The 26663-nt window shown below is 36.7% G+C and overlaps 1 long non-coding RNA gene across 2 annotated transcripts in view; it reads left to right on the plus strand.

Moving 5' to 3' along the window:
• Positions 1-26663, plus strand: part of LOC134472128 (uncharacterized) — a 96263-nt gene that overhangs the window by 52251 nt on the left and 17349 nt on the right. The window lies entirely within an intron of this gene.

The raw sequence follows: 26663 nt of genomic DNA on the forward strand, positions 1-26663 counted from the left end.
TAATACATGCCCAACAAATTAGGTAAATAACTTGATCTTAAATAGAAAACAATTACATCATCCAGAAATACAATAGCAAGTGTTGATTTATGAAATTAATTGGCGTAGACTGAATAAAAGTATATTAAAGGAATGTGAAGGCTAATGTCACAATATTTTATGTTCTTTTTAATTTACGCTCTCAAACCAGTTTTGGTAATGAAAGAAGATGAAGATGAAGAAATAAACATGTACCCTTATGCTAACATTTGTTGGTTAGTACTATTTATCTGGTGATATCAGTGACTTCTTTAAATTAGGAATGGGCTGCTTTCTCACAATTATGCAGAGACTTAGGGCAGGTTTACTTAGTACTCTTTCTTAGGAGATGTCACTAGGATTTTGTGCTGCTGAAAGGATGATTAAAGGCGTTCTGGCATTGCACAGATCAAGATAAATTCTTAAACCCAAATATGGTAAAACTCAATAGAGTTCTCTGCAAACACTAAGTTATCTCAAGGGGACAACAAGTACTCTCTGTCCTGCTGGGCAGTGCCAGCACTGGTTTCTGGCACTGGGAGGCGACTGGGACAACAGGGTCAGAAATCATCCTGATGTTGAGTGTTAAGTTTACTACTGCAATTGTATCTTGTCATTCTTAACAACAAAAGAGCTGGGGAGCATAAAACAGAATTCTTTCCTTATACGTGATAGGAAAGTCACTTTTTACAAGATCATCCACTGTATATGTTTTAAACCCAAACAGACCAATTTCCTTGATCTTTTGTTTATAATAGAGGTTTGATGAAACCCACATGGCTTGCATTCAGCTGAAATGATGTTGATTGACAGGGGAAAGGACTTTAATAACTGCCAAGAGGTAAGACCTCATGGTAGGGTAAGGAAGTTTACTCTCAAAATTACGAAGCTGAGATGGAAATTTTAAATTTCTTAACTCCACACGAAGATCATTCTCCACTCCTGTATTTCTTTGACATTAATGACTGAATTATTTTTCCACCCTCACCTTGCCAGGAAAGCCTGCCCGAGCTATCTTTATGCTCATCATTTCTTGGATGGACTATTAGGAAGTGCTGAATGCGGTGCAGAGACAAGGCACAGGATGGGAAGGGCTTGTATCCCCAAATGAGGAGAACAGATCATCGAGGATTCACTAAGCTGCTTTAGGTCTTGGATTTTAGAGTCTCTTAGGGTTATCCACATGTCTTCTTTATTCTTTCATAGCTGTGATAACAGTTTCTAGGAGATAATTTAAACTAATATTGCTACCTCAAAATATTTTCAGTCAGCCTCTTTTTTTAAACAACAAAATCTGTGTTAGTGTTTCTATTCCTTTTAACTCTAGAAACAGTTTATTTAGTTAAGTATGTGCATCTCTATTCATTCTGTGCATTTTAGCTGCATATTTTGATTCTGTCTTAGTATCCTGAAATGGGTAGATATTAGTAATTTTTATTCTCTGAAACAATTATTCACGAGTGTTTGCACGTTTACCAGTTGTTTGTTAATATTTGCTTTCCTATCAAAAACATATGCACAAACACACGTAACACACACAAATAGAAACCTTGTCTGTCTTATTCATCTCAGAATTTCTCCTACCTAACACAAGCCTAGTGCATAAGAAGTTTTTGATAAGCATTATGGAAAGATAGAGTTGGGTTTCAATCCTAGTTCTATCACTTAGAACTTTCTGACCTTGTATAAATTAATTAACCTAAGCCAGCACCTTCATCTATTACAAAAATTGCAGCTTTCCTTGAGCAATTTTGTTGCATTTAAATTATACCTAGTGAAATGCCTGGCACAAAGCAAACACTTATAGAGTGTTTACTGTTACTGTTTGTTAGCTCTTTGCCACTTTCTCTTAGAGAAATTTGTAACTGAACAATGATTTCAACTCTGACACATGTAAATGGTTTTCTTGGTGAAAAATTTAGACTGGTTTTGAATTCTAGATGGTCCCAAATGTTTCTGCTTATAATATTTCTTCTCAGGCATAGGATCCTTCCAATGCTGAGGAGCAGCAGTGGATCCCAGTCCCCAGTCGGCCAAGCTATCATCAGGGGCCACAAAGGGAACTCTAAAAAATATATTGTAATATACTATTATATTCCATAGATTTGGTGCATTAAATGCTTTTGACTCATGATATTTTCAACCTGAGTTTTTAGGATTTGACCACAGAATAATTTGATGAACCTCTATATATCCTAATTCATCTGCCTCTTTCAAAAGCAATGTTTCAAGCTACTTACTTGTCTTTTTAGCAATTTAAAATATTGATCTGGATGTGGTGAAAATCCCAGGTAATTCCTGTAATCCCAGCACTTGGGAGGCTGAGACAAGAGGATGGCTGTGAGTTTGAAGCCAGCCTGGGCTACATAGTGAGACCTTGTCTCAAAAACAAAAACAGCAACAGCAACAAAAAAAACAAAAGCAAAAACAAAAGCAAAATAAAACAATTTAAAATACTGATCTATGAGATCTCATAATTTAACACTAATAAAAATGTTATTTATAAACACCAATAGATTAATTTGCCAAAAGATTATATATTTGTTTGCCACTATATGTTTGTAAGCTTTGGATAATAGTAAATCATAGTAATTGAGCAATAAAAATATCTCTTTAAATTTACTACTTTGATCCGTAAAATAGACACTAAAGAATATTTTAAAGTAAAATTTATAAAAAAACAGTTTTAACATGTGAGTTGACTGCTGAAAAACTGTGGTAACAGAGTTTTTAAAAATAAAGAGAAGTGAACAGATACTAGAAAAATATAATAAATAGAAGAAAAACCTAATTCCAAAACTAGAGCATATCATTCCAATTTCTTAGTATGTTTAGGATTTTAAATCTTGATAACATGGATAATTTTTAAACAGTAAAGGATTACAATAGATTCAATAGATGAAAGATACAGATGACATAGTATTTCTACACAATGGAATACTATCAATCTTAAAAAAGAATATTTATCATTTGCAATAACATCAATGAACCTGGAGATATTATGTCAAGTGAAATAATCCAGCCACCAAGGACACAAATGACATGACTTAATATTATAGATTCTAAAACAATTACATTCATAGAGGTAGACAACAGAATAATGATTGCCAGAGGCTGGATGTTGGGAAGATGGGGAGATGTTGGTTAGCTAACATCCAGGTTTAGTTAGGCAGGAGGATTATGATTTTGGAGATCAATTGCATGTCATGATCATACTGTTAATGATCTATAGTTAATAATAATGTATATGTGTAGATTAGGGTTGATTGTTGTGTTGGTTACTTTTCTCTCATTGCTGAGGCAAAAATACCTGACACCTCAGATTAAGGGATGAAAGGTTTATTTAGCTCTCAGTTTGTGGAAATTTCATTCCATAATAAGCTGACTCAAAGGCAGAGTGGTCATGGCACGGGGGTCACTGTTCAATGTAGCAGAAGATAGTAAATGCAACTAAAGCAAAAAGTAAGAATAAATCTCTTTTTGTAAGGACCCTGGTCCCCTGCTGAATCACTTAGACTTCTGACCTTGTCAACTTTACACAATGTATCAATCATAACAAATGTCGGATCCATTGACTTTGGGATTCACCTTGGAAATTAGTGGTGCACACTGAAAGGTGTGTCTGGGTGAGTCATGGGGTTGTGATCTTGGTGGGTGTATATGTGGTCCCTTTCTCAATTATTTTCTTGGTCTGCTTCTCAGATGCTATGAACTAAGCTGTTTTATCTGATCACATTCTTCTATCATAAGATTCTTGTCTTGGTGTCCATCAACCTTGCACTGAAAATCTCTGAAACTGCAAGTCAAATTAAATCTCTACTTTTTAAGTTGTGGGTGTTGGGTATTGTGTTCCAGTGACAAAAGTTGAATTATTACAGAAAATATGGTGTTGGAGAAATGGAGATTTTGCTGTGACTCTACCTGCCATGTCATTTACAAACAGTTGGAACTGATTTGCAGAGGAGTTTGGGCAGATTTGGAGATGTGAGTTATTGAGACCTTAGAATGTTATTAGCAGAGCTTGAAGAGTGACTCTAGTGAAATCTTAGAAGACTAAAATACTGATAAGAGTACAGAGAGGAAAGACCAGGTTAAGATTTCAACTGAGAGTAAGGACTCCACTGGCAATTTGAACTGGATGCTATGTGTATTACACTGTGATACAATATTTGTCTACATTTTGCCTGTGTCTCAGGTCTTTGCAGGAGACTGAGATTAAATGGATGGGCTAATTTATTTGGGAGAGGAAATCCAAAAGATAGCCCAACATTCAAGCTGTGGTATAAATTCTGTTGGTGACTTTTAGCCAGATTTACAGTAAAAATTAGGAGCAAAAAGCAGAGGAAAAAAATTGGAAATATCAAATTTTGTCTCAAAAGGAATCATGTATAAATTTGGGCCAATAGAGACCCTCCTGATGATCAAAGGTACCTTGAGGTTATCTTAGAGACCAGCAAGACTTCACCCATCACAGGTTTAAAGGTTCAAAGTTATAAACATCTTATTTGATAAGAGAATCCCTGGGACTCCTGCACAAAAATGGTCTCCTTGGTAGGATTTATTATATTGAGATCAATCATCAGGCACTCAAGGCCCTCTGTATCCATGGTGTGAAGGGGCTTGGCTACTGTTTCTGCTGACAGCAGGCTTTAGGATTATTCATGTGATGATGGTTTTAATGACATGCAGAATGCAAGAGCTGTGTGGTCATGGCACTTCCTCCCAGATTTTACACAAAGTTCAATCAAGGAATTCTTGAAATGGTAGTAAAGGAAGATATATTAAAGAAGCCTATAAGGTGGAGTACAGATGAAAAGTCAGAGATGCCAAAAATATAGAACGTCAAGCTGCAGGCTGTGAGTCAAACCAGCTGGAGTGAATTTTCATATAAGTTACAACAAGCAAGGCCATGGTGGTGCGGGGCACCACTCTATTTGAGCTCATATTTTACCACCATGTGCACTGTATGCTGTTCATTGAACTACAGGAATTATTGTTTACTCTGTTGGATTTTGGTCTTGTTTTGATTCTATTCTTTTTTACTCTTCTGTTCCTTCCTTTGGGATGAGGATATTTAACCTGTGCCATTGTACGTTGGGATTCTGTAACTTGTTTTACTTTTTACAGTTCACAGATAAGAGTGCCTTGAGCATCAGAAAGACTTGATTTGGACTTTTGAAAAATGCTAACACTCTTGAGTCTTTGGGAAAGGGATTTCTGCATTTCTGGTTATAGGCAGGACAATTGTGTCATGGTAGAATTAGGAACTTGATTTTGTCTTTTTTTGGAGATAAACTGTAGTTTAAAGAGATCTGTTTGCATATGTCATTAATGATGAATGAGTTTGGTGGTTAGAATGTAGTGTCAACTTGATTAGTGCTAGTATCCTTCTAGGGGATTAGTGAAATACACTTCTGCATATGTCTGGATGTGTCCGTGTGGCTGTGAGGTCTACTGTCTAGCCCCTTGTCCCTTATTATAGTGTTCCACATACTCTGCTTCCAGATGCTATGAACTAAGCAGCTTTTATTTACTATACTCTTCTGCCATGACATTTCTTCCTGGGAGCCAGCTGTTCCTGGACTGAAAAACCCTGAAACCATGAGCCAAATTATACTTCTATTCATTAAATTGTGGATGTTTGATGTTATGTCCTAGTGATTGAAAGATAACTAATATACTTCTAAATTGGCAAGACAGTAAATGTCAAATGTTCTCACTACAAAAATGGTATTGCAGAATGATATTTCAGGAGATAGATATATTAGTTAACATTTATCATCCTACATTATATGCATATACCATGACATCACTTTGTACTTCATAAATATATGCAATTGTAAAATTTGTAATAAAATAAAAAAGTATTTGAGTCGGCCATCAACTATTAAAGAATATTCTATTAAAACTACCTTTAATAAATAGCAGACATATGTTTTTCAATGATGTGTATTATTTTAAAGCATAGACAATAGCAATTTTCATTTCTTTTAATTAGTTAAATTTGATGGATATATCTCTGAAAAACAATTTAAAATATTATTAAAATGTATAAATTAACCATTTATCCCAAACCATTAAGTTTTTACCAAAATTACATAGATTAAAACCACAAATGATTAATATATACACATGAAGATCATTATGGTTTATAGCTAGATGTTCCCCTAAAGCCTCATCTGGTCAGAGGTGGAACTTTTCAGAAGTGGCTGGATCTAATGTACATGATGCTAGTATTAAAGATATGATGCAAAGATTGATCCATGGTATGATGCTAGGATTAAGGGTGTCCACTCTGGGTATAAGTTCCACACACCAAAAGTGCAGGTACCCTGGATAAAATGTAAGAGACAGAAAGAAGCTGTCACTCGTTGCTTCTTTGCCCTGTCATTGCTTGTTGTTTGCTGCTTGTTGCTTTTGCTGCCTCTTACCTTCCATGTCATGCACTGCTTTTCCTCCTCTCCCATGCATCTCTGCCCTGCTAGCTTGCCTTGGAGCTACCCAACGTTTTATTAAAACCTCTGGAAAGTGCGAGACAAAATAAACCTTTCTTCCTTTAACTTTCGGTGTTGGCTGTTTTGCTTCAATAATGAGAATCGTGGCTAAGACAAAGACTGATAATATTATTCATGTGATTATTCAAATAAATTTTTGACAAAGTAGTCAAAAATAGTAACAGCGTTTGCTATTCATTCTTAGTTTAAATGTAAAAAATGTTGAAAATATAGGATATGTCCTTGGTAAAGAATATTTACTTTAACCTGGCAGAAAATAGTACTACATTTGTTTATTTATTTATCTATTTATTTATCTATTTATTTATTGTTTTATTTTAAAAAGAATAAAACCAATCAAAACAAAGTGTAAGAGATACAGGACTTCAAAACATTACAAAATCAATGATAGTTACCATAATGCCTTTTGATTCTTCAAAGTAGCTATAGACACATTCAGACAGTAAAAATCAAACAATAGAATAGAATACAAACAATAAAAACAAAATAATGAATACAATAAAATATGTCAAAACAAGCCAATAGTAAAATCCAAAATTGTTGCCATACTGTATCTTGCTATCTTTCAAATAGCTACTCTCACTACCAGATTTAACATAATCAAACAAAACAAAAGAGAATAAAACCCAACCCAACAAAACAATGAAAATGGTATAGAACTTCAGAACAAGACTATACAATGACTACAACCTTCAGAAGGAGACCTCTCCTAGATACTGCACTGCATACCGTTTCCTCTGAACCCACTGGAACCCACTGGCACTAGTGGGTTCAGAGTGGGTTCAGGTCAGATCACCTGCCCTAGACCTGCAGTGTTAGTGAAACACGAAAGCACCACAGGCATCCAATTGTGTTTCACCTTAATAGCTATCATCACAGCCTGTGTTACTCCAGATAAGCCAGTTGCTTATGTGGGGATGGGGTGGGGAATGATTGGTACTTCTTGTTTGCCTGCCTGTGCACTAGAAGGGACTGTGGTCTGGCTGTTCCCGGTCTGGCAGGGCACTGTGCATGGCACTGGTGTGGCCCTGTTCTCTCTCCCCTCAGTGTGTGAAAGGTGATGAGCCACAGGAAGAGGCTTGAGTCTGGCTGTTCCCAGTCCAGTGATGGCCTGCACATGGCGCTGGTTCCCAGACTCAATAGTACCATATTTAATGATAAGGACATTCTTCTTAGCATAAGTAACATGATGTTCACAATTATTATTACTACTTACCATTTGCCTAAACATCTGACTATTATATAATACGAAAATAAAATGAGATATTGTGACCAGAAAGGTGATTGCATCTTTATTTCAGACTTCAAGATTAAATGCTTCGCAAAAGCAAAAATTAATACAAAATTTCTAGAAATAAGTATATTAGATTAAAAATCACACAGAAAATAAATTAAAAATGACTAGTATTTCTTCTATTTCAGACATTTATAAAACATTAAATACATAACATATTAAATAGCACCAATAGAAAATATGAAGGAGAATATATGCATCTATTAAATAATTTCTAATTCCTTAGAATTTTATCTGAATAAATTATTTGAGTATTGACTTCACATTGGATTAGAAAATGTGCTTTTATTCTGCCAATCAACTGGATATACTACCATTTTAAAATCACTTTATTTTTTCATTTTTAAAAATTTTGGGGGATGAACTCATGACCTTGTGTTTCCTAGGCAGGTGCTTATGTCATTAAGCTAAACTGCCAGCCTCTAGAGTCACTTTAAACTAAACTCTGTGTATACGTTTCCTCATCACTTCAAAGAGAGTGAATTCAGGCTATAATATATGTAAGGCAAGATTATTGCTATAAATTTTCAAGTAGTTTTTTTCCCTGCTCTATCCCAGAAATGATACCTAAGACAATTACACTGGTTTTCTCTTAAGAAATAGAACGTTGTATTTTTCATAACACAGAATACCATAGATGGTGTAGCTCAGTGGTGGTGATCTATGTATGATTATTATTTGTCTTTGAGACAAAGTATGTCAATATTGGCTTGGTTTTTCTAAACTAAAGCTCAAAACTTTTGGCACTTTGCAATAATAAGTGGGTTTGGGGTTGCAGTTTGGGTATTCATCTCTAAAAGCATTACCATTACTGGTCTGACTGATTAAGGCTTCAGCTACACATACTGTGGGTGGGTGCTGGTGTTTCTTTTTTTGACTTGGTAGGCTTTGAAAACCAAATCTCTGTTAATCTTGAATGCAAGCTATTCTTAGTTCTTGGCTAATGATTCTCAATTCCCTCTTTCCTCTGGTCACTAAAATCTCAACTATCTTGGTAAGTTATAGATACAATTTAAAAGATGCTTTAAATCTTACTCCACATTTTAAGTTATTGTTAGCAGAAAGGTCTGTCAGGATCTCTTATCAGTCATACACTAATAAATTCCAGAATCTGTTTTTGAGAAATGATGCTTCCTAGTATCTTAAATCTTCTGGAGCCTTGTACAATTCTTGGCACATCTGTGGATTATGTTCATGATTTTTTTTTGTTCTGTCTTGTTGTTTCTGATTTGTTATATCAGTTACCATATGTGAAATTAAACAGTTTCAGGGGAATTTGAACAGATGCCTTATTTTAGTTTTGTTGAAGTCTGTGGGAATATAATACTATATTGAAATATAGTACTATTGTTATGGAAATGTGGGAGGAAAAATTAGCTTGGTAATGTATAAGATGACCCTCAAATATCTGATAGTGCCAAAAAGTAAGGAAATGCTCAAAAAAGAAAAATCCATGATGAAGAGGGTAGGTCAAAAGGACAGGAGAAACTATTGAAAATGTTCCCAATGGCCAAAGCAGAAACAATTTGTGCAACATAATTAATAAAGCAGTTTTGGATCATAACCTAATGTATATGTCATGGTTTATGTCTGTGTCCCCCAGGCCTCATGAGTTTGCACTGTTCATTTGTGATAGTTCATTGTATAGTCCTTGGATTGTTGTCAGTACTCCACCCACAAAGGGGTGGAGCCAGGATGTGATGTAATGGCAGGAAGAAGGTGTGTCTTTCTCTTTGCTGGTTCCTTTTTGCTGTTTGCAGCTGCCATGAAAGGCAGCCCAGCCATGCCCGCCTGCCTGGGAGCAAACTGAGTGTGGACTGAAACCTCCAAAAAACTGTAAGAAATAAACCTTTCCTTTCCCAACTAGGGCATCAGGTATTTTGTCTCAGTGGCGAGCATAAAGTAACTAAGACAGTATAGAATAAATATCCATATACCCATAGTGACATAAAGAAATGGTTGAATAGTGCATAAATTGGAGATATAAATCTATGTAGACCCTCTTTCCTCAAGGACATGCTGCAGGATTCCTGACTCCTTAAGTGTGACTAGTACACAGCAACTTCTTTCTAAAGAGGACAATATTTGAAGTGGGAGAGAGGCTAATTTTCAAGCAAACTGATGACTTCCGGGAGAACATGGCAGACAAATAACAGCAGCCACAGAGGCTCTCTGAGATTACCAGTTTAGAATCCAGGAGTGGTGCCATGTGAGGAGTCCTACACAAGGGGAGATGTACCCTGCTGACCCAGGAATGAACTAAGCTGAAAGAAACCAACTGGAAATGCAATCCTGATGCTATAACAGGAACAGATAAAATCTCAGTGCGGAAGCTGGATCCCATGCCATTGGAAGCCACGATTTGAATTTCCTGCTGCCGATACTGTGTCCCAGTCTGCATGGCAGGGAGAGAGACGTGCAAAAGCTCTGAGAGCTGGAATCGGTGAACCAAACAGCATTGAGAGCAGGACTGGCAGGGAGCCCTGCATCAACCTGCGGTGAGTGAGAGAAATGGGGACCCTTTCATAGACTAGGAGGCTCCAACAGAGGACATTCTGGGAACGAGCAGACTAGCTGGAACAGGGCCCTGCAGTGACTTTAGTCACATATTCCCCTCTCAAGCAGGAGTGGTGGGGAGTGCTTGGCCTGGTGACGCCGTGGACTCAGATCCAGTAGGCTAGCCCAAATCAGGTCCTTGCGCCTGGCGGTGCACCCTAGCAGTGAAGCATTCAGTAGGTTGACCTGGAGGGGCGGGCCCAGCAGAGGCTGCCCAGGTCTGTGTCTCCCTAGTACACTGCAGTGGGCGGGAACACCTAGCCAGTGGATTCAAACAAACTGTAACAGACAAAGAGAAAAAAACAAAAAACTGGGCCTCCTACAGATGCTTGTATGGAAGGAACAAAAAGTATGGGAAAAGGAAGCAACAAGAAAGGGTCCTCAGTCCCCAATCCTGAGAACACTGATTCAGGAAAGGTAAATGCAAAAGGGAATGAAGACAGAAAACATGCAATATCAGACACGGCACCAATAGACATAAAGCGGTATCTCTAGAGCCTCATAGACGAGTTCAAAAATGAAGTATTTAATGAAATAAAGCAAGAAATAAGTAGAATAGTTAGAGAAATGCTAAACACCACCCAAGAAAAAACAGATGGTGGAATGGAAGAACAGAAAAAAAAGGGGAGAATTGTTTGATGGAGAAAATAGAGAAAACAAAGAATATGTGTAGCAGGTTCAAAGAGATTACCAGGAAACTAAAAACTCTATTGAAAGCTGGCATAACAGCTTGAAAGAAACTAAGGATAGATTATCAGAACTGGAGGACATATTTGTAAGGTGGGAGCATGAAACGAAAAACTTCTTAAAAATAAAAAGAAAACAAACAGCAATAATAAAAAGACTAGAAGATGATAAGAGTATCTATAACTTAAGAATTAAGAACATAAAAGAAGAAGTAGGGACTCAAACAAATGAACTACAAAAGCTATTTACAGAAATAATCCAGGAGAATGTCCCTAATTTAGCGAAAGGTAAAGATACTCAGATGTATGAGGCATACAGGACCCCAGCCACCTACAACCCAGACAGAGCTACACCCAGGCACATTATAATCAAAATTCCAGAAATCCAATATAAGAACAGAATATTAAAAGCCATCAAAGACAAGAAACAGATCACTTAACAAGGGAACACCCATCAGAATTACAGCAGACTTCTTGGCACAAACCATCAAATCACAAAGAGCATGGGGGGAAATAATCCAAGCTTTGAAAGATAATAACCTGCAGCCAAGATTGATATATCCTGCACAACTGTCCCTAGAAATTGATGGAAAAACAAGGTGCTTCCAGGATAACGAGGAACTAGGGGAATTTGCAACCAACAATTCAACTCTGCAGAGATTACTGCAGGATATTCTATAAATGATAAATACCAAGATTCCAGAAAAAGTGGCAGAGAGGCCACAATGAATGGAGCAGAAAGCGAAATGAAGAGGACAAACTGACAACTAATGACAGAAAAAAAGCTCAACAGAAATGAGACAGAGAAGGTTGGATGGTAGGAACAGCCATTTTGGAGAAAAGACATCATAATAGGTAGTGCTGATTTAATATCCTCTTGTTTTGAAGTCCCATAAGCTTTTGTTCTTCTGTCTCCATCAGTTTTAACGTGTTGTATCTTATTGGATTTTATTGTATGTGATAATATAAACAGAAATGTTTGTAGACAGGGAGATTATACAGAAACCATTGTTCATTTTCTGTTAGTTGATTCTAAATACCCTATAATACTGTCATTCTCTTGAATGGTTTTACATTGTCTTGATATGTTTGATGTTACATTATACTCTGTTATACCCAAAGATTTTAAGGGAAGAGACTCTATAGTAACTACTATTATGTTGAGATTATCTTGTGGTGAAACCCTATTTTGCTTAAATGGCTATGTTTTGATCTTTGCTATTTTGTTTTTATGCCCTCTTGTTTATCTCAATCTCCTTTTTATTATCTACTTTTTCATTTTTATCCTTTTAATTAAGGGAAAAATAAATAAAAAAATCAGGATATATTATAGTAACCCACTTTTATTTCCTATTAACTTGATTTGAAACTCTGTATTGCTCTCACCATCTTGTTTTGACTGATTTTCCTCTATTCTGTTATGCTTGATAGTACCAAGTTTGAAAGTGTAGGCAACAACTATGAAGACAATAAGATTCATTGTGACACCCATTCTGGTTGACTATTATCTTCTTTTCAAGTCCTATAATGTCTCCAATGTTTCGGTTTTATTGGTCTTATTCTTTACTGTTTTGTTCAATTTTATTATAACTGATGATATAGGCAATTCTTTTTAAGATAGCAAGAGGCATTATGGTAACCATTGTTGATCACCTTGTATTTTGTTTTTACATTATGTATTATGTCCATCATTTTGATTTGACTGACTCTGGCCTGGTATGTCACATTTGGTTTTACTTTCTTCAAAAAAAAAAGTAATAAGAACTGTGGGAGCAGTGAAACCCAAGAGGTGTAATTGTCATTGCATGGAAGAAGGGAGGGGAGAGTTCTCTGGGGAATATAACTGCATGTATGTTTGGGTGTGTAGGATGGATAACCACATTGCTGAGTTTTGTTGGATCATTGAACAAAACTGTTTGCAGTCTCACTGTTTGAAGGTCCCCTCTGTATACTGTAATTTGTAACTTCAACAACTATTTCTAAGATGACAATATGTAATTAACTAGTGATTTTCTACTGTTTATTTTTTCTGAAATTCTGTATAACTTGTACCCTTTTTCTGTTTTTTTTCTTTTTTCTCCTTAAATAAAATTTAAAAAAACAAACTGATAATCAGCACCTTAGCCAGGTGATCAAAGTTAACACATGAACAGTTCACATACTTGAGAATGATACTGTAACTTTGCGACCTTTCTTCGAGAAACTCATCATCCTAGTAAGATTATGAAGAAAACAGCAAATAAATAGAGAATTTTTTACATTGTGTTTTTGTTAATTCCTCAAAACTATCAATGTCTTCAAAACTAAATATGTGAGAAACTGTCACACAGACGCATGATATCCTGGATAGGTTTGTTGTATAAGAATGGGATATTAGGTAAAGATTAAAGAAATATGAATAAAGTCTTGACTTTAATAATGATATATCATCAATATTGGCTCATTACAACAGATATACTATTCTAATGAAAGATGTTGATAATTATGATCCTGGATATTTGGTACATGTGAATTCCCTGCACTACCTTTACAATATTTCTTTAAAACTATACTGGAGTAAAATGTTTGTTATTAAAAGAAGCAGAGAAAAAGAAATAGCTTGAGAACTAGGATAAGTTACTTAAACTCACATTCTTTATTCTACAGAAAATAGAACAATATTAGATCCAAGTTCCTATATGTGGAACAAAAAGTCAAAGTTCAAAGAAATTCATTAGAACAGATTACCCTTGGCCTTATGTTACTTGTGCTGGTGTCATTGGACCTAAATTGCAGTGATGGTGTGAATTTCATGTGAACAAGTGTGGGGGAGTGGGGTAGGATTTGAGAAAAGAATCAGTAGTTGGGGATGATAGTAAAGCTACTGTTACTAGTATTAAAAACTAACTTTAGCTGGGATATAGCTCAGCGGAACAGTGTCTGCCTGGCAAGCATGAGGTAGTGAGTTCTATTTCTGGTACCAAAAAAACCCCTCAGAAAACTAGAACTAACTTCAAGTGATAACTTACTATGTGCCATAGTTCTGTGCGCTGAGAAGTTGAGATCAAGACACTTGAAGACTCAGTGTTTGTGTCTTGTTATTTCATGAGTGCCTTCTCAACATCCCAGAGGACAGGCTGGCTGGATGCAGAGTCTGTGCTCTGCACCCCTCCATTATATCCCGGAGAGTGGGCTGGCAGGAAGACAGTGAGTTTGCGATCTGGACCTCCTGCACTGTGTCCTGGAAGGTGACATGGCAGGAGCAGTGTAAGATCGAGGGGAACCCTAAGACCCAGGACAACAGCCCAGTGCACAGATGCATACGTACCTCTGGATGATGAAGTAATCAGAGAGGCTAGTAACATGGGAGCATCTGAAGCAGCAGTGAGGATACAGTCGTTGAACTCAACAGACAGAAGACCATCACAGCCCCACATCTAGAAGCCAAGATCAGCTTCGTATCCAGCACTTCTCTGGGACACAGCACAGAAATTATCACAGAACTGTAAACACCAGAAGAAAGTAGGTGCTTAGGATAGTTATAAAGAATGAACTACATCTGAAGGGTGTCCCTGAGGAGCAGAAATCTTTCCTCCTTGAGAGAGGCTCAATGCTAGTAGTAGAGTTATATATCATGGGAGGGTGGTGGGCATCAACACGGAAGACAAAATAAAAGAAAAAAGAGAAGGTGGAGAATGGCAAGATGCAGAGGTGAGGTAGAGCCCCAGACTCCCAGCCCACCCAGGACAGGCCTGGAACTCCATGAGATGGCTGAAGTTGGGTGTCAAACACTGGAACTTTCTGAAATGATAACCAAAGTGAAAAAACAAGTGGAAAAGTATACAGAGAAAATGATCTCTTAGGCACAAAAAGAAGTGATGCTTAAAATCAATGATATTAGAGAAAACACAAATAAAAGAATAGATGACCTTAGAAAAAGATGGAAACAAAAAATGCCCACGGAGAGAAATAGAATCCATGAAACAGATACAAAAAGAGATACAAGGGATTAAAATCGCCATTGAAAGTCTATATAATGGATTAGAAGAAGGAAAAGGTAGAATTTTAGATTTTAAACAGAATTTCAGCTAGTAATCATGAAAAGAAAGATCTCCTAAAAATAGCAAGGAACTATGAGAAATCAATCAAATAGCTACAAAACAAAGCAAATAAGAATAACACAAGATTTGTTGTGGTCAGTGAGCAGTGAGACATCTTTAGACAGCACAGATGACATAACAATCATAATGTATGAACTTAACGTGGGAGCATCCAACTATATAAGACAGTTATTGGTAGACATGGAAAATCAAATAATCAATTGCACAATTGTAATGGGAGACCTCAATACCCTATTGTCACTGAGAGACAGATCAACTAGCCAGAAAATCAGCAAGGAAATATTGGATTTGAACCAAATCTAGACTTAGTAGGACCAAATAGATGGAACCAAATGGACTTAATAAAAGAAGTCATAACCCAAGGCCCTGTGCCAGTGGCCCAGGGAGCCCCAGCAAGCCCATAATGGGCCCAGAGAAGAAGCTGCACCCAAGGTCCCTCCACCATTGAGGGAGCATTGGTGAACCACTGCCCATGCATTTCCACCACTCCAGCAACACCAGATAAGAAGAACCCAAATCCCTAGTGCAATCACCTACACCTAAGAACTGGTAGCAAGTGCAGGAAGCACCCTGGATGTAACAATGGACTGATTCAGAGAAACACAGGAAAATGTCAAGATGAAGGAATGGAATACAATCTCAGACCTCTGGCCCACACAGAACAACTTTAGGAGACACAGACATAGTATAAATTAGAAGTCACACACCTGAAATTTCTGAAAAGCTAACAACTGAAGTAAAGAAGCAACTTAGTTCTTGTGTTTTGTTTGATTAATTGTACATGCTTATATCTGAAGGTTTAGACAGCTATTTTGAAGATAACAAGATTCATTATGGCAGCCATTGTTGATTTTCTATTATCTTGTTTTGAAGGCCTGTATCACTTTGATTATTACGTTTTGCTTTTGATTTTTTATTCTATTTTATTCTGTTTTGTTTGACTTTATTATGTCTGATGCTATGGGCAGCTATTTTGTAGATGACAAGAGGCACTGTGGTAGTCATTGTTGATTTCCTGTTATCTTGAAGTTCTGTATGCGTTTCATTGTTTTGTTTTGATTGGCTTTATTCTGGTTTTTTTTTTTATTCTTTAAAAAAAGAGTGCCTTTTCACTCTGTGGGATCACATGGTAGAAGGGATCTCTTCTTGGTTTCTTTTAGAATGTACCAATCCCATTCATGAGAGTAGATAGCCTGGTCGCATTTCATATATACCATCACTTCAGGGGTTAGAATTTCAACATATGATGTTTGGAGGCAAACAAACATTGAGGTTATAGCAGATAGATTTGTACTTCTCATTTTAGAGAAAAAGAAAACAGTATCATAGAAGCTAAATGAATTGCATAATTTACAAAATGATAAAGATATTTTATACCCAGTTTTTTCCAATAGTAAAATCTTTTCATATATTGACCACTATTAATTTCATGGTTACCTTTTCCAAATGTGTGTTGAAAACATAGACTCTGCTTCTATTTAATTTCTCCATAAAACGATGAATTTGGAAAAGATGATTTCTATTATTCCATTTAATTTTATTATTTTTGTCTGTTCTGAGACGTTATCATTGAATTGCTTAATATGGATTATATTTGCTTACTACTTTGAAGCATTTAGACAATTAAGCAAATAGGAAAAATAATCAATTAAAGTGACTGACAAATACAACAATAAAAACTTTGGTAGAACTCAGGAGGTCTAAATGAGGCTCCTGTCCCCTCAGTGGTGAACTGCAGGTCAGAGAAGGCTTCATGCAGTGCCCTCCCCACATTTCCCCTGACTGCAGACAGGAAAACGAATACAGATAAAGAAAAGGGGCTGCATTGTTTTGGTTTATGTGCAGATATCCCACCTACTGTAATGGGGCCCAGTGGACATGGAGCTTTCATGGATAAGGCCCTCTCTCTGGAAAGAACTGATTCTCAGGGGTTACAGAGAAAAGAAAGGAAATTTTCTTCCCAAATCTCTCCTACCTTGAGAGGATAGAAATCCTATCTGTTGGCTGAGGTAGAAGCACAGAAGGTCATAAATATTTCCCCGGTTTCTTAACACTGCCCAATTTTTTCAAACCCCCAGCCAAGCTCAGGAAAAATCATGTCCTGTGAAAAGGAGGTCAGTAGTTTACGAGGTGACTCCTGAACTACGTATGAATTTTTTCTTCACTGATGCCGGTTCTGCTTCTCCTACATTCTGAGACAATGAGATGGACAATTCTTCTGTTCTTCCAAAGCCTTTTAAATAGATTACAAAAGGATTTTTAAGTTAATATCCTAAAGTCTGGGTGCAAAATTCATCCTCTCTGACGCTTCTGCTTTCCAGTCATTCTGCCACAACACCAAGCAAATCTCTTCAGATATCTTCTACAAGCTCATACAATACAATGAAATATGATGTCTTCAAAATAATATTAGTTTGTTGTAAATCATCATCCTGAGCTCCTCTTCCTCTAATTTTGTATTTTAAAGATTTTGGCCCCTCCAATTTTGTATTTTGCTCAATGTGAGATCACAGTTTTTCTTCTTTGCAAATGTTTACTTTCTTCACAGAAAATATTTGAAGTTATCACATAGGGAGACCCTAACTTCGTCATTTACCGCCTCTGAACTCGCTGGCTTCTTTCTTAAATTAAAATCTCTGTATGTGATCACTATTGACTTCCATATTACTAAATCAAAAGGACAATTTTTGTTTCTCATCTCACGTAATCTTCCAGAAACATTTGAAGCTGGAGTCAGCTCTCTATTTGCAACATCCACATATCGGGGAAACCAATCTTTAAGAAACTTGACATCTATATCTTTTTGGTTTTCCCCTGAATCCCTCTTCTTTGTCCCCTTGAAGAGAGGTTCATCTTTCTTATCTGGAAATTCAGTGCGGAGTTCCAGGATCTAAGGCTTCTATGCACCTTTCTTCTGCTGTATAATCTTTTCCCAAGAAATAGCATTTATGCCTGTGACTTGATTTCTGACTTTAAATAATGCAGCCATAGTTGTAAATTTATTTCTCAAGTATAAACTTCTCATCACAACTTCTGACTCATATATTGTCACTGCTTGCCTTATCTACCTATCCATTGCCAAGGTTCCTCAAAGTTAAGACTGAATTTATGATGTTTCCCCAAGCTCCTTCTCTACAGTGTTCCCTGTCTCAGTGAATTACACCCATGCCCATTGTTTCAATTACTTAATTCAGAAACCAAAGATTAATCTTGGACACTTTCCACATTCTCACCTCTAGTCTGTAATAATTCCTGTCAACTGCTCTGTAAAATCTTTAACATTTATCTATTTAACATCTCTACTGCAAGCCTCTTCCCTCTCTCCTCTGTACTATTTCAGTGGTCACTGGATTTGTCCTCCACCCTCTTTTCTTCTTGCATTTCAATCTTGTAATGTTTTGTAGTAAATTCTTTTCAGAAACAAATCTGATCCTATTACCTCATTGCTTAAGATGTTCTAGTGGCTTTATAAAAGTCTTCATCCTGAAAATACAGTGTGTACCATGGTTTCTGCAGCACCACACAGCCTCTCCAGGTCCCCTCTTTCAGTTTCTTCTCATGTCCTCTCTCTCTCTCTCTCTCTCTCTCTCTCTCTCTCTCTCTCTCTCTCTTTCTCTAAAATTCTGTTATTTCTGCAAATCAAAGTTCATTGTGCTCCCTAAGGAGTGCTTTCCCCGATGCTGGTTCTTTTGTTAAAACCTCTCATGTCATAAATGTTTTGTTCCTTTTGAACACGTATTAATACGAAAAGTATATATTTATTGGGTCATTATTTAGTTCAGGTCTGTTTCTTTGAGCTGTAGGTTTGCTCAGTGAATCTAGAACATTTCCTGGTTCCTGATTTGTGTTCAGTACATGCTGGCTGAGCATGTGGATGAATGAAGTGTTCCATTCTGGCCCCTCGTTCCTCTGAAGCAGGTGGCCTGGACTAGACTAGGCGGCAGTGGAATAGCACGTGCCACTCCTTCATCAACTCCAGAGGTGAGTTAGTGTTATTTGTCATCTTCCAGTTTTGATTTTCATAGTTCCAAAAATTCATTCAACCTATCTGGAAGCAAACTCACAACCACACAATTTAATGCCAATGAAACTATTCCAGTAAAAGAATTTTCCAAACAAAAATAAGAGAAAAAAAAAAACAGATAAAAGAAATATTACTTTCAGAGTTTGCTTTTTTCCCCTGGAGTTTATAACCTGGAAAATAAAGTGCACTTGGGATAAATTTCCATAAATAAATAATAAATGTCCCTATTCATTCTTTACGTAGGGAAGCAAACTCTGTGTTTATGTGTAATCAATTCAAAATAAGACATTTGAGATAAACTTAAATTCCTATGAAGTTATTATGTCATCCTTTTTTATATCCCAAGGCTGTCTTCTTGCCCTTGAAGCTCATTTACATAATTTAATCTACTCAATTTTCTTTTGCCTTGTGTATTCCTGGGGTGTCAGTGAAATTTCTCTTTATTGATCACAGTGCTGATTTTTCTTGTGGCCGTGGGCATCTCTCTGAGCATCACTGAGAGGGAGGTCAGGGTTCTTCACATGTGCTATCACATGTTTTCCCATGATTTCTTTTCTCCTTCAGCGTCACAGGAGTTCTCTTTTTCGTGCCCAAGTTGTCTGCTTTCACTGCCTTTTAGCTGTAATACATTTGGCTCAACAATCCATTTTGTAAGTAATGGAGAGGCCTAGTTACTGTCCATGAGATTCTTCACTAGCTTCAATGTTGCCCATTCTGAGTATTGTGCCCACAGTTAGGTTTCTACCCAGGACTGGTGAGCCATTTGCCATGTTGTTGTGCTTAATGTTTTGCTTTTCATCTCTCTGAAGTTATTGGGAAAGCTGTTCTCAAGGGAAATATCTTGTTCTTCTTCTTTCAAGTGTGTTCTGCAGAAATCTTAAAAAATAAGCCATTTCTTCATATCATTGTTTTTACTACCACAAATACGTAAGACACTGTTCATGTGTCAGAATATCTTCCTTTTTCTTATGTCCACCAACTGCCTCATGAGCTCACAGGAGATCTTTTTGGAAGGCTATTAAATGAAGAGAGGGATACAGACAACTTGCTATGGGGAGCTGGGGCCTGGTTGACAGAGAAGGATATTGGGGTGTGACCTGGGAGGATGTAAACCCTTCTCTGCTCCTCACTTTTCTTTCTGCTTCCTGGCTGTCATGATACGTTCAGATTTCTCCTGCTGTTCCCCTCGGCCATGCTCCTCTGTCTTAAGAGTCAGCTGGCCATTCGCTGTAACCATGAGCCAAAGTTTATCTTTCTTCTTTTAAATTCTGGGTGTCAGATATAGTGTATTAGTGAAAAACAAAATGACCAAACACTTTCCCTTAGTACTATACATCTCTAGATTTGCTTTAATGGGATCCATGGTGAGAAACAAGGAGTTCCAAAGATTGTCACAGATGCCTCTTATTCATTTACTATATAAATAAATAACCTTATATCACTTTGAGAATACACAGGATGAGGTATTAAGTACCCAGTAATCTGTTCCTAACAGAATAAATTTAAGAGCTACCAAATGCCATGCATGGATGACAGCTGATAAGAACTATTTAAAGTACCTAAATATGAAATGCTGGTGCCCTACATTTGTCATGGATTTTAAGGGCCTGCATGCAAAACCATCTGTGCCCACAGTATGGACCAGCTCAGTCTACAGTGCTATACTGTCTAGAACCAGTTAGGCCTATAGTGTTACAGTTCTTTACACTGAGTGTAAAAAGTTTGATTTTCCTGTTGGAAATTTTGACCTCAGAATGTTAGCACCTGAACCTGTACCCAGTGGGCTGCATGTGGCAAGTCAATAGGATGTGCTGGTAACCTTATTTCCTTTGGGCTTTTGGCAGGTGGAAGATGCATGTAGAAATTTCAGGAAGAAAAGAAAACTAAATTCAGTTTGTATTAATTTTTGTATGAGTCCAGTTATTGCCAAAATACTGGAAAAAAATGTGCTTTTTCCAAAACACATTTGGATACCCAGGTTAGCTGGGGGGTTTTTCTTGAAAGTATGAAATAAACAAATACAAATCAAATGAGATAAAGCAAAGGCTATTTAGAGCTTGCTGTAACAAAGGAGTTATCTGCTGCTGTGTATTTCTGGAGAGATGCAAATGCAACAAAGTGAAAAAGTGTTATAACGGAAAAAAAGGAAAATCTTAAGTGTGTCCTGACTGGAAGCCTTAGCAGAGAAAGCTTAGGCAGGTCAACTTGAAATAGAGCATCCTATGTGTGACTGATTTCAGTCTGTGACTGGTAGGGGTGTGTGCTTGACTTTTTCTAAATTGCAAGAAGGGGTGCAAATTAAGGACGATGTCAGTTGTTAGGCATATCCTGGCCATTTGGTGCCAATTACTACAAAGCATATTGTTTGGCTTCCTAGATGGTTCCTAGAGATAGCAATCTGACTTTCTATAGGTCTGACTTATAGCTGCAAACTGGCTGTTTATTATAGATAAATGTAACAGTTAACAGTATCATTGTGGTTGTTTTGGGGGCCATCTAGGGAATTAGTAAAGCACACTTGTGAGTGTGTCTGGGTGGGTCATGAAAGTCTGATCTTGGGTATTCTGTATGGTCCCTGATCTCCTCTTCCCTGGCAGTGTTCCCCTGTTTTGCTTTCCATCACCATAATCTAAGCATCTTTGCTCTCCTATGCTCCTCTGCCATGATGTTTCTGCATTGGAGTGAGCTGACCCCAAGCCAAATTAGCCTGCTCAACTTTTGTCCCAGTGACATGACTAAAACAAGTAAACTGATACAAGGGTTTGGTTGCTGGTGAGATTGCTGCAGGTTGATGATCAGAATTTTGTTTTTATATATGATCTAGGACTTACTGGTTTGCGTATTCAATCTCTTAGGAGTTGGACAAAGCCAGAAAAAAGTGAGGATATGCCTTTTATCTGCTATCTCATACTTTCTGAAAAGAAGTAACTTTTAAAGGCAAAGGTTAAATGGAGGAAAGGGTCCCCTTGCCCTCTATGAAAATTCCTGTTGAGAATCTAGTCCCTCAGCAATAAAGAAATATAATATATGAATACCAACAGAACTCAAATTAAACAATGTATATAAAGTGTGCAAATTAAGGAAGATATCAGTTGTTAGGCATATCCCGGCCATTTGGTGCCAATTACTACAAAGCATATTGTTTGGCTTCCTAGATTGTTCCTAGGGATAGATAGATATCTATATGAAATCCCAGAGAGGATTTCTATATGTAATAACTTTCTTCATGAAAAGTAGCTGGTGTTTGGATAAACAGGTTCCATAAACCATAGTGAGCCTCGCAAAAGGAGGGAGGTAGAGAACAAAATGCAAAAAGAGCCTGAGAGAAGTGACTGGATCCATCAAAGTTGTGTACTATTCAGAGAGACTCAGGAATTGCTGTTGCTGATTTTGCCTTTGAAGTGCCCCATATTGATTTAGATGTTAATACAATGACTACAGTGGGGTACTAGGGAAGCCCTTTAGCTTTGCTGGCTGATTTGTGCTTCTTATCATTCTGCTGATGTGCTGGCTTTAGCAGAGTGTGCCCTGGTTAATATTTACTGTGATTGATTTTATATTATGAACTTGGTTTCAGTGGGCTGATGGCAGGGAAAATGAAAGGTATTTAAGAGACTAGCCGAAATATCTATACAGCACCTATGAAAAATGGAACTCCAAATGCCCTGATATCCATTCTAATTTGCTTGTTTTACCTGGTGTTAATTGCTTCCTGGCATTACTCCTTAAAATGAACCTTTAAATTTCATATCCTGTTCACTTAGACGTCCAGTGCTTCAACCCTTTCCATTGTATGGAAGTGGACACATTTTCATTTGCCTTTCTGGGTTCCCCTAAAGACAGTTCAATTAACCTCCAAGAAGTAGGTTTGACAATTTTGGCTTTGTAGCCAACCATTTTCTTCAGTTTCCTCTTCTAATGGGCTCTTTGTGGTAAGATCAGAGATTTGCATGATTCATTTATTACCTAAATCAAATCAAGCAATGGGAGATTTGTGCAAGAGTCTTTTGTAATTTTTTTTACTTTTAGAACTAATTTTTAAAGTTTTAATTTTTAAAAGAAAGATTTCCATGTTAATACTCTATTGTCTTTTTTGCCGGAGATTCATTTACCTGCAAACATTTTTCACTCATCTTGTTATTCTATTGAAACTTCTCTGTAGACCAAAAAAACAAGCAAGCAGGCAAGCAACCAAACAAGCAAATTAATGCAAAGGCTTTCAGACCACCCTTTTCTATAGATGGCTTGTTTCCCCAGAGCATTTTGAAACTGCTCCACTGCCCTGCCCTGTATTTAATGAGACCTGTGGGCAAACACATGATTCAGTGGAAAGTAAGAGGCAGAGTTTAAATATGCTCTGATGACAGCTGGCTTACTTGTGCGAGCCCTGTTGCGAAAGAACTTTACTAATGGTTCAAGCAGATGGACAGAGGGAGGAAAGTTGAATGTTAGAACGTGTGAGAGGCCAAAGGTCAAGGTGAATGAGCCTGGTGATTTCCTGAGGTCTGTGGGTGTTTTTGTGTTACAGCTCAAATTGAGGGTTGTTTTTAATTTGATGGATTTTTCTAAACTTAAATAGGTTCATTAAAGCAAAAGCAAAAAATAGCCTTAGCTCTTCATTCAGTGTTCAATTAAATTCTGGCTTTTAATTTCTAAGACAATGCAGCACTTACTCATCAAGCAAAGGCATTTGTAATATATATAATATATACACAGGGGTATCTTCCAAATGGTTTATCTAGCAAATATTTTTTATAAAACACCATCTCTTGAGTTTTTTTTAATTTAAAAAAGTACGTATTCTATATCCTTTGGAAATTTTTTTAAACTTAAAATAGTTTTTTATCCCTGATGGCATAAGGGAATTACAAAACATTTTAAATACATTGCATAAAGAATAACTACTATTTGGTCTTTCTAGAAAATACTTTCCAGATACTTGCCAAGATTTAGATTAAAAATCCAGCTATTTTTCTATTTCTTCTGATTTTATAACTCTTATATCTTTCAGCTTTAATCAGCTTTTATTGAAGCCAAGACATTAACTAACTTTTAGTTTGACAATCAAGCCCTTTAAAGTTGGCCATAAATTTAAAGGGAAGATTGTTTTTGTTCCAAAAAAGAGATTATTTTGAGAGCTAAAATATATGTACCACTTATGGAAAGAAACACAGTAATGCTTTGTCACAAAGGTTACCTTCCATATTTCTCTGATTCAGGAATGGAACAGGCCTCAGAAAAAAGTGGAAAAAGGTAGCCTGCAAGCTCTGCAGATCCCTTGCTTTTCTTCCCACAGGGACACCATTGGCACTGACAGTGGCCTTGGGGTCAATATTTATTTATTTTAAAACAAAATACAAATGATTTGAAACCAAAATTTAAGAATGTGTAAAATATTAATACAGCAATTAGTTTTATTGTTTATCACCTTGATTTCCAAACTTTTCAGACTGAAATTCATGTGGGAGTCATAAAAAGTGACCCGAATTGGCCATTAAAAAAAAATACCTCAAATCACAATTAGCAGGTCTTTCTTTGCAGGTTTCATGCATACACAGAGGTACTGTTTGAGTTTCCATTTCAGGTGTAATTCAGTATGATCAATTATATTTTTTAAATGAGCACACAAGTAGAGGCTGAGGTTATTTGAAACCCAACAAATTCAAAGTAACTTCCTTTCCATAAGTGACTAAGTTTTCTTTATTTTTTTCCCTGATATTTTGGTTTCTGGTGATCTATGGGATGAGGTCTTCAAAGATTACAATTCATTATTCAACAAATTATTTTTTAAATTAAAGATGTTCTTTAGATGATTGAAAGATGTCCAAAAAGAAACTGGAGAAACAAACTAACACTTACGGAGGGAAATGTTTACTTCTTTGTCATTAAATTCTCAGCAAGACACATTGACTGGAATTTTCAAAAAATTATATTTTATAAGTGACATACACAAAGAGAAAATGTCAGTTTCAGGGAATCCATTCATTTTTCCAAGTGACTTTAGCCTAACCATCCATTTCTTTGAATAACAAGAAGACTTGAGGAGCTAAGATATTACAAAAGAAAACAATGCCAAAAGACTTTACTTGACTGTGTAATTTTAATTATAATAAAATTACAATATGGTTTAATATATAATACAAAATATATGCTTTTAAATATTATCTATTCATTGTGGGTTTTTACAATTGTTAGTTGTTGCATTGTAACACTTTTGGAAAACATGCCCAGAAAATTTTTCTTTCAGACTGATGAATCATGTGGAGGAGAGGTGGGGGGGGGGTGTCTGAGGGGAACAGCAGCTTGGGTCCTCTCAGAGCAGCAGCGTGGACCTTTTGTGAGCTTGGGAAATAATATTCTTTTTCCTTTTTTATTTTTCTTTCTTCTTCCTTTTTCTTTCTTTTTGGAGACAGGGTCTCACTGGTCTTGAACTTCTTCTTCAACCTCCCACAGTCCCGAGTGATGGGATCACAGGAGTGTACCACCGCTCCTGGGGACATTTGATAACCTGAGTGCTTCATATTTATAAAATAAGTAATTTATGGGGTACTCTGAGTCTTAACTAAAGATAATTCATGCAAAGTAGGAATTTTTGTGCGGTAAATAAGGGCTTCCTTTGACTTTCATAGATAAAGAAAACGTAGCACTGTATTTACACACATCCGAGTACTACTCAGCCTTACAGAACAATAAATTTGAACCACTTGTAAGAAAAAAGATAAATCTTGAAGTCACAATGCTAAATAAATAAATCAGATACAGAAGAATAACTGTCATATAGTTTCTCTGATATGAGAAACCCAAAATAGAAATAATTTAAAAAGCAAAATAAAAGATAATAGGAAATAGGGAGGTAGACTTGATGGACCTGGGAAGGGAATCTGGGAAAAGGGAAAGACATTACAGAGCCATTATGGTTTGTGTTTAAATATCCCCTCCAAGTCTCATGCAGTCACAGAGGTGGCTGAATCTAGTGTTGTGATTGGTTCACTAACTCTTGCTGGAACTGATGGTGTGAGTGCTGCACCCATCCAGGGGTGGGTACCAGAATCTAATATAAGGGAAGGAAAGAGGTGTGCTTTCCCCTTTTCCCCTGTTCTGTGTTGTCACTTGTGGCTGCCATGAACGGTTGCCCCTTAGCCATGTCATCCTGCCTTTGAGCCAGCTGAATATGGACTGAAGCCTCCAAAAACTGTAAGCTAAATAAAACTTTCTTTCCTTCATTTTGGGTGTCAAATATTTTGTCTCAACAATGAGAGAAAAGTAAACAAGACAAGGGGGAAAGTGGAAGTCAAAAAGATCACATTACAATATGTGGGTACACCAATGTAATTATTTGTGTCATAAAGATACACTAACAATAAAATTTACTTGAGGAAAGATTTATTCTTTGCTACACTAATCGCTTTACATATATTTGTTTTGTTTATTTTAAAAACAAAACCCAATAAAATTAAAAGATTCCTAACA

The sequence above is a fragment of the Cavia porcellus genome, unplaced genomic scaffold (assembly GCF_034190915.1).
Source record: "Cavia porcellus strain 051 isolate PalLab524CR breed Dunkin Hartley unplaced genomic scaffold, mCavPor4.1 scaffold_22, whole genome shotgun sequence".
Taxonomy (NCBI): Eukaryota; Metazoa; Chordata; class Mammalia; order Rodentia; family Caviidae; genus Cavia; species Cavia porcellus.